Genomic DNA, 9,575 nt, shown 5'->3' with positions numbered 1-9,575 from the left:
AGTCCCGCATACAGCAGGACCTCAAAAAATTAGGTTAAGACTCAGAATTGTTCCTCTCCACGGAAATCTTTAGTAAAAGGCGAAAGATTTATACGATCTGAAGAGAAACCAGAGTATGCTCTGCACCACTCCGCCCACCGTCCTCGGCCGCCTGAAACTCCTATATAACCAATGGGAACTAGCTGCACAAAAACAGGTGGTCATTGACGTCTGCTTTCGCCTCACATTCAGTCTCTGGATGCCGCATCGCTATCAAGAAAAAATGAAAAGCAACAAAAAAAAAGGAAAAGAGCTTATACTTTTAAATGAAAGCGCGGATCTCTGTGCAGTGCATTGTGGGTATGTAAAAGACGTTCAGTCTCCAGCCAGGTTTCCTACACGACAGCCTTTATCCTTGTGCTAGCGCTGGGCTACCATCAGGGGGCAGCACGAAAGTCGTATTTACAGGAATGCACACACCAACCACAAAGTCTGACTTTTCAGGGAGGGGTCGCCGAAGCCCCACCCTTAGAGGGGAGCTATTGGCAGTTGATGGTTATTGAGGGAGGGAGTGTTGCTCCCGCCCCAATAAGACTCCCCACCCGTGCGCATATGTGCAGCACTAACTGGACTCAGGTGGTCATTAGTAAGAACTTTATAACAAAACAATAAATAAAGGAGGTGAGGTGGGAGAGAGTCGGGGTGTAGTAAGTTGGAGAAAGGTAATGGTGGATGGATGCTGTCTTAGAATTTCTATCGCTGTGGCAAAACAGCACCACCAAAAGCACCTGGGGAGGAAAGGGTTTATTTGGCTTATAATCCATTCAGCATTGCTGTTCCTCACTGTAGGAAGTCAGGACAGGAACTCAAACAGGGCAGGATCCTGGAGGCAGGAGATGATGCAGAGGCCATGGAAGGGTGCTGCTTATTGGCTTGCTTCCCATGGCTTGCTCAGTCTGCTTTCTTACAGGACCCAGCACCAACAGCCCACAGATGGCTATCCCCCCCATTGATCCCTAAATTATTAAATGCCTTACAGCTGGACGACACCCAGACATTTCAACTGAGGCTTCTTCTTCTGATGACTCTAACATGTCAAGTTGACACACAAAACCAGCCAGTACAGATATGATCCAAATATATTGGATATTGGGTTGTGATGCTCTACACCTTTAATCTCAACACTCGGAGACAAAGGCAGAAGTATCTCTCTGACTGGAGGTCAACTTGTTCTACAAAGCAAGTTCCAGGCCAACATACACACATGCACACTAAAACTATAATTACATTTTTAACTTTTTAAACTTGGTTGTGTGTAAGCATGTGCGTGTGTATGTGTGTGGGTGTGAATGTTGAGTGTGAAGGCATGGCAGCAAGCACCTCTACCACTGAGTCATCTCACAGGCTCCAAACTGACTGTGTTTTAAACCCAAGCATCACATCCACACAGTTATATTAGCCTTGAACTGTGGCAACTTATTTAGAATTTGAAGAGTTTTGCTACATACGGTTGGTTATCCAGACCCAAGGCAAACTTGTTTCTAGTTTCCCACACTGATTTTGACTCAGTTCTTAGGAGTTTATATCACAGGCCCCTTCTACTTGTCTAGAAGAGGAAACTGGAGAGGTGACAAGTGATTAAGAACACTTGCTGCTCTTGCAGGGGACCCGGGTTGGGTCCCACATGCTGGCACATCACTGCACCTGGTACACTTGCATACATAAAGGCAAAACACTTATAGAATAAAAATAAATCAAAAGCAAACCTAAGAAAACTTGCCTAGAAGAGCAGATAGCATGGTGTAGTGGTTCACATCTGTAATCCCAACACTCAGGAAGTAGAGACAGGATGGATGTCAAGAATTCAAGCCGCCTGAGCTACAAAGACCCTGTTTTGAAACAAACAAACTGGTAAGATCATTAATTCAAGGTCATCCTTAGCTACATGGCAATCGAGTACAGTTGGACCACAGCAGACCTGAGAGAGAGAGAACAGGTAATTATAACTCGACCCATCAACACATATGCCACATCAATCTCTCATATTGTTAATACTTCATTGATTTTCTGATTTTTAAAAATAATATCGAACCAGGCTTGGTGACACATCTTTAGTGCCAGAACTCAGGAGGCAGAGGAAGAAGGATCTTTGTAAGTTGGACAATAGTCTGCTCTTTGTAGCAACTCCAGGACAGCCAGGACTACATAGAAAAACTCTGCCTGTGAATTAAGTAGTTAACAATAATTATAATGCATTTTTGTTTGTATCTTGGGCCAGTTCTTGCTGCACTATCCAAGATGGTCTTGAATTCCTAGACTCAGGGAAGCTACTTGTCTTAATGTTGCTGGAGTTTCTTTCCAGCCAGGTCCTGCCACCCTTCAGCCCCAAATAAGCACACAGAGACATATATTAATTTATAATCTGTTGACTGATGACTAGGGCTTTTATTGGCTAGTTCCATCTTAATTGTTAATCCATTTCTATGAATCTATGTATTTTCACATGGTCTTGGCTTACGGGAGAATGCCTGGACCTGTTACTCCTGAGGTGGGTATATGGCATCTCTTCTCAGCACCTCCCTCATCTCCTTCCTCTAGGAGCCCCACCTAAACCACCTGCCTGGCCAAACAGTATTTTATTCATCATCCAATAAGAAAAACATATACAGGAGGACATCCCCCATTATCTCCTCTTTTCTGTATAAATAAAAAGAAGGGGTTTAACTTTAACATAGTAAAGGTATATATAACGTAACAATTATCAAGTAAGAACTATAGCTAATAATATTTAGTCCATTAATATTTGGCAAAATTTAAAGAAAGTATTCTACCATCTATTCTATCTTTGTGAGCTAAAGTTTTATATGTAACTAAGGAAACAGTAAACATAACTATCTGTCTTCAATCCATCAAAGACCTCAGAAGACTAATATAAAAACTCTAGAATTGACAGAAACATCTCACTTCCTGGACAGTCACCCAAAGTTTTTATGTAATGTTAGGGTAAACATCTTCAGCCTAGAGTGTCTGGCAGACTTCGTAGTGAAGAAGGAAATTTGAAACTGTCCTTCCTGTATAGGCAGTTTGTTAATCATTTTTTCCCCTATGTCCTGCAGAATGTCTGGCAGGCTCTTCCATGAAGCAGGAACCCTGAAGGATTGTCCCATCTTGTTTCGTCAAGTTCAGCAGTCACTTTCCTGTGGGTCCTGCATGTCCAGTTTGCACAGCATACAGTCCAACAGTCCAGACAAGAACAGTTTCTTGCCCAAATGGCTAGTCTAGCCATGTCAAAGGGAAACTCCATAACTAGTTTCCCCTATGCCCATCTTCCTCTCTGAAGTAATTGCTGTTGCCAGGAGCAGTTGTGTCTCATAGTCACGAAAAGCCCTAAACCATTTTAAATATCATATTCTGAAGGCTTTTGAAAGGTTTGAAGACTGTTCATCTCAAGTATATCTCTGTATAGCTAGAAAACCTAACCAATATGATTATAAATTTTGACAATCACAAGTGACTATAATCTCCTTTAATTATACATTACATTTTAAAATGAGCTGTATAAACACAATACCTAAACAAGAGGAGAAATATACAAACAAATTTGTATCAATAAACCAAAATCCATATCAATGCTAACTATTCATTTCTATATCATATTCCCCCTTTTTGCCTTTAAAAAGACATTGGATGTCATCATTAACCATTTATAACCAACCATTTAAATGAAAACAAACATTTATTTTTTAAAATGCTTGGGAATTTGGGTATTATTCTCTCCAAACTGCTTCCTGATGTTTGGGGGAGCTATCAATACCATGGGATCTTTAGCAAACCCAGAAACCTGTCCAAATTCTGGCTGTCAAAAGTGGTCTGTGAGGCTGCATGATTTCAGCTGTTTTGGATATTGGATCACCTGGTGACAAACTGCCTCAGGGGGTCTTGCTTCATCATATTAGTCTGAAGAAATCCACAGCTTTTTATTTTCTGTGGGAAAAAAAAAATCTCTTTTAGAAAGTAACATGTCCTTAGACTTAAATTTAGAATTCAAGACATTTTCAAAATATATAAATTGGATTAATCTAGCAGCATTTATAATTAAAGGTCTTTTAGCAGCTGTTCTTTCCTCAGCAACCAAACAATTCAAAGATAACACAATAGCATACAGTATTACTTTATTTCTTTTACTTTTATTTTTTCGTTTTGTGAGACAGGGTTCCTCTGTGTATTTTTGCTTGTCCTGGAATTCACTCTGTAGACCAGGCTGGCCTTGAAATCACAAGGATGTGCTTTCCACTGCCTCTCAAGTGCTCGGATTAAAGGTGTGCGCCACCACCACCACCACCACCACCACCACCACCCAGCCACTCTCCTTACATATTGAGGTCTCCCCCTGCACCTGTAACTCACCAGTGTGAGCTGGGCTACTCAGCTTGCCCCTGACACCCCCTACCTCTGGTTCCCTAGTGCTGACAGTACAGTCCAGCCACCATGCCAACCCAGCATTAACCTGGGTGCTGGGGATGTGAACTCTATTTCTCAAGCTTGCTTTCCGTGTGCTTTCACTGTTGATCCTCTGCTGCCCTTTAGCACATTTATGCATTTGTTTATTATTTAGTGGGGGAACACGTGCATGCCACAGGGGTGTGAAGGTCAGAGGACAGCAAGCAGAACGTCTGTCCTTCTGCCATGTGGTCCTCGGTCAGTTTGGCTTCCAGTGCCTTTGTCCACGAACCATCTCCAGTCCTCCCCAACACTTAAAAAACAATTTTCAAAAAGTATTTTTAGCCAGGCATGATGACAGAGCTTTGTAATCCCACATGAAGGCAGCTGTAACAGGAGAATTGCCATAAGTTCAAGGCCAGTGTGATCTACATAACTAAAACTCTGAAGACTCGGTGTATAATGATTAGTTTTTGATGTTTCAATATTGGTCTTTGATTATTGATGGGAAATGTCATTCTGTAAATATGTTTCTCTTATTGGTTAATGAATAAAGAACTGTTGGCCAATAGGAAAGCAAGATAGGCGGGACTAGGAGACAAGGAGGATTCTGGGAGATGTAGTAGTGAGGAGAGTCAAGATGTAGGGATTGAGAGAAGTCCAGGCCCTCTTTCCGGTAAGATAAGACCACGTGGAAATAGATTAATAGAAATGGGTTAATATTTAAGGCAGAACTAGCCAATAAGAAATGCTAGTAACAGGCCAACAGCTTTATTATATCTAATACAGCATCTCTGTTTGTTATTTGGGGCTGACACAGCTCTGGGACCAGGCTGGCCGGTAAACTGCTCATAACAAAATTGACGCCTGCAAAAATGGGTACTAAGAACTTACACTTAAAACTTAACAAAATTTTAAGAAAGGATTTTAAAAACAAAATAACAGAGACAAACAAGTCTTCTTGGCAGCAGCATTTTTCTCAGTTGGGCTCTGTTTTGCTAGAGTGTGTACGAGAGCTAGCAATGGTAGTGAACACATCTCCAAACAGGCAGGATGCTGCTTGATGGCAGCATAGACCAAGGTGGTGAGCACAGCTCTCCATGCTGGTGGTAAACGTACTCCCTGCCATCTTGGATAGAGAGAGGCTAAAATTGTGCAGCTTTAATTTTAACAATGTTGTTTAGCAGATAAAAGACTCGTGGCCAGAAAAAGATAAAGATTTACAGTAAAGGCAGATTCAGATTAAGAAAAACCTCTAAAGGTTTACAGTATGTTTTAAAATATCCATCACCTTGGGAGAGAATAAGAAACAGGGTAAAGTGGTTTTAAAAAAAAAAATAGAGAGTAGCTGGCTGTGGTGGCACACGCCTTTAATTCCAGCACTCGGGAGGCAGAGGCAAGCATATATCTGGGACTTGAAAGTGAACCTGGTATACAGAGCGAATTCCAGACAAACCCTGTCTCAATAAATGAAAAAATAGAAGTAAAAGAAATAGAATAATTAAAAAAAAAACACGTAAAGATGGAAAGCACACAGAGTATGGATACTGTATGCTATTGTGTTGTCTTTGTATTGTTTGACTGCTGAGGAAATAACAACTGTTAAAATAAATGCTGCTAGATTATTCCAATTTATATATTTTAAAAATGCTTTGACTTCCAAATTTAAGTCTAAGGACAAGTTACTGGGGAAAAGAATTTCTATGTTTGTTTCCACAGAAAATAAAAAGCTGTGGATTTTTTCCAGACTAACATGGTTTGATCATGCAAGACCCCCTGAAGCAGTGTCCCAGGTGAACCAACATTCAAAACAGCTGGGACAAGGCAGCCTTGCAGATCACTACAGCCAGGATTTCTGTGTCCTCTTAGGATCCCCATACCAGTGTCCCCTACCAAAAGGAAGCAGTTTGGAAAGAACAACGCCTAAATCTCTAAATATTGTCTATAAATGTTTGTTTTCATTTAAATGGGGTTGGTTATAAAAGGTTAATGATCACAATCAATCTCTTTTTAAAGGAAAAAAGGAAAATGATATATGAATAAGTACTTACATTGATGTGGACTTCCATTTATTGATACAAATTTAAGGCCAATTTTGTGATAAGTATATTTCTCCTCTTGTTTAGGTATTGTGTTTATATAGATCATTTAAAAATGCAATGTATAATTTAGTACAGATTACAGATAGTCACATATAATAGTCAAAACTTATAGTTAAGTTAGGTTTTCTAGATATACAGAGATACATTTCAAATGGATGGGCATTCTTCAAACCTTTCAAAAATCTACAGAATATGGCATTTAAAATCATTTAGGGTTTTTCGTAACAGTGAGACACAACTGCTCTGGGCAACACCTCCTGAGTCAGAAAAGAAGATGGATATCAGTGAAATTCATTATGGAGTTTACTCCCAATATGGAAAGACGAGCCATTTGGGCAAGAAACTGCTCTTGTCTGGACTGTTTGACTTTATGCTGTATAAACTGGACATGCAGGACCTACAGGAAAGTGACTGCTGATACAAGATGGACATTGCTACAGGGTTCCTGCTTATTGGAAGAGTCTGCTAGACATTCTACAAGGCACAGAGGAAAGTGACTGATAAACTGCCAATACAGGTGGACAGTTTAAAGTTTCCTGCTTTGCTGAGGAGTCTGACAGACACGCTATGGCCTATAGGGTGAAGATGGAGCATTACAGAAGAACTTCAGATGACTGATCAGGCAGTGAGATGTCTCTTTCATTCCTAGAATTTATATACTATCCTCCTGTGGCCTTTGTTGGAGTTGAAGACAGATAGTTATGGTTATAGTTTTCCTTAGTTAGAATTAAAGATAAGTTGCATATAAGACTTTAGACTCACAAAGATAGGATAGATGATGGAATATTTTCTTTAAATCTTGCTAAATGTTAATGGACTAAATATTATTAACTATAGTTCTTATTTGATAACTGTTTTGTTATATATTTTTCTATGTTAAAGGTAAAACCCTTCTTTTTATTTTAGGCAGAAAAGAGGAGATGATTGGAGAGGTAATTCTGTAAATATGTTTCTCTTATTAATGAATAATACACAGTTGTCATATAGGAAAGCAAGATAGGAGGGACTAGGAGACAAGGAGGATTCTGGGAGATGTAGTAGTGAGGAGAGTCAAGATGTAGGGACTTGAGAGAAGAAGTTCGGACCTCTCTCCAGTAAGATAAGACCACATGGAAATACTTAGATTAATAGAAATGGGTTAATATTTAAGACAGAGCTAGTCAACAAGAAATGCTAGTAACAAGCCAACAGCTTTATATCTAATACAGCAACTCTGTATGTTATTTGGGTCTGACACGGCTCTGGGGCCAGGCTGGCAGGGAAACTGCTCATTACAAATTATGATGTAGTGAATTAATCTACTTTTAGTGTTTCAGCATTAGTGTTTGAAGAGGGTGTAGTTAAAAGGGTAGCAGAGCACACAGCAATCAGAGGGCATGTGACTGGTCAGCTACAGCCTGCCAAGCACATTCTGCTGGAAAAGACAATTTATGTTGACATGCGCTTCCTCAGTACAGACAGAAGGTGGCAGTCTTGTCTAGAAGTGCATAGGAAACTAGTGCCCTGATTTCCCAAGACTCTAGAAGCAAAGAATTCTGCTGCTGCTGCTGCTGCTGACTCCAGAATATATGTGGGCACCTTGGAAGTGGCTGCATGTGTATAAAAATTTTAGATTTACTCTGTTCACTGTAAGGGCTTCTTCATCTTGATCTATAAAATGATTATATGTACAGCTATATAATTATTTACAGACAGATTAACAGAAAAAAATCTCATTACTTCCCTAAACACAGATTCTACAGGGGAGGCTCAAGGGCTGAACTTTGTGTACAGTTAAGCAAAGGAATCAAGGCTTCCAGTTATAGAGGGACCGGAAGTGACTGCAGGTTCTGGGAGGTTGAGGGGAGGAGGCAGGAAGTAAGGGTTTTCTGGTTACACAGAGTCCCCAAAGCAAGAACTACCTGTGATGATGTCTGTGTGGACAAGTGTCAAACCCCAACCTCTTCTTGCCAGAAAAAGCTCTTTCCTGGACAACAAGGATGGCATGTCACAGGAATCCTGTTTATAGCCTGGCTGCTTAATACAGATTCCTTCATGATGTCAGTCCCTTTGCGGAGTGCAGTCTTTCCCATCCATTCCCATCCACAGAGGTGTGCAGTTTCTCCAATAATCAATTCAAAGAGTGGGCATGGTGGTGCATGCCTTCAATCCCAGCACTCAGGAGGCAAAGGCAGGTGGATCTTTGTGAGTTCAATGCCATCCTGGTCTACATAAAAAGTTGCAGGCTTGCCAGGGCTATGTACAGGGACCCTATCTTCAAGAAGAAAACAAATCGCCAAAAACAACTCTAAAATCATGCACACAAAGAACTTCCTGGCGAATAATATTATTTTCAGGTGTGTGACTTTTGTTTATGCTGCATTTGTTTAGCTCTGTGAAGGTGAGATACTCTGCCTAACTACACCTGCTGTTCCTCATAAAGAGCTGAACATCCAATAGCAAAACAGGAGCAATGATAGGCCAGGTTGGCAGGCAGAGAGTAAAAATAGAAATTCTGAGAACCGAGGCCTGAAGAGCAGCAGAGAACAAGGAAAGGAGGACATCAGGGGCCAGCCGCCCCCCTGCCGCCGCCCCCCCTTGAGGGAAAAGGTAGACAGATTAACTAATTCAAATTAAGAAAACCTGGGTGTTGGTGGCACAAGCCTTTAATCCCAGCACTCCAGAGGCAGAGGCAGGTGGATCTCTGAGAGTTCAAGGTCAGCTTGATCTACAGAGCTAGTTCTAGGACAATCTCCAAAACAATGCAGAGAAACCCTGTCTCAGAGAGAGAGAGAGAGAAGAAAACCTGGCTAGCAACAAGCCAAGGTAAGGTCAAGCACTCATAACTAAGAATAAAAATAAACCTCTGTGTGTGATTTACTTGGGACTGGTTGGCAGGCCCCCAGAAGAGCCAAAGAGTAAACAACCTCCAACACTTTCCCCTGAGCACTCATGCATGTGTGCACACACACACAGAGGTGGGAAATTTTACTTTCCCTCCACATATGGTGAAAGATTTTAGTTTGCAGAGCAAGGGGCAAGAGAATAATTCTTGCAAGCAGAATATAGAAAATC

The 9,575-nt window shown here is 40.9% G+C and overlaps 1 non-coding gene across 1 annotated transcript; it reads right to left on the bottom strand.

The window, feature by feature from the left end:
- On the bottom strand, window positions 1–117 carry LOC127225507 (U5 spliceosomal RNA). The gene has a single exon (XR_007834794.1). It is a non-coding gene; the product is annotated as a U5 spliceosomal RNA (small nuclear RNA).
- Between the last annotated feature and the right edge of the window lie 9,458 nt (window positions 118–9,575).

This window comes from Phodopus roborovskii, unplaced genomic scaffold, assembly GCF_943737965.1.
Source record: "Phodopus roborovskii unplaced genomic scaffold, PHOROB, whole genome shotgun sequence".
Classification (NCBI taxonomy): domain Eukaryota; kingdom Metazoa; phylum Chordata; class Mammalia; order Rodentia; family Cricetidae; genus Phodopus; species Phodopus roborovskii.
Note: the sequence above shows the minus strand (reverse complement) of the source record. Positions and strands in the feature narration are given on the sequence as shown.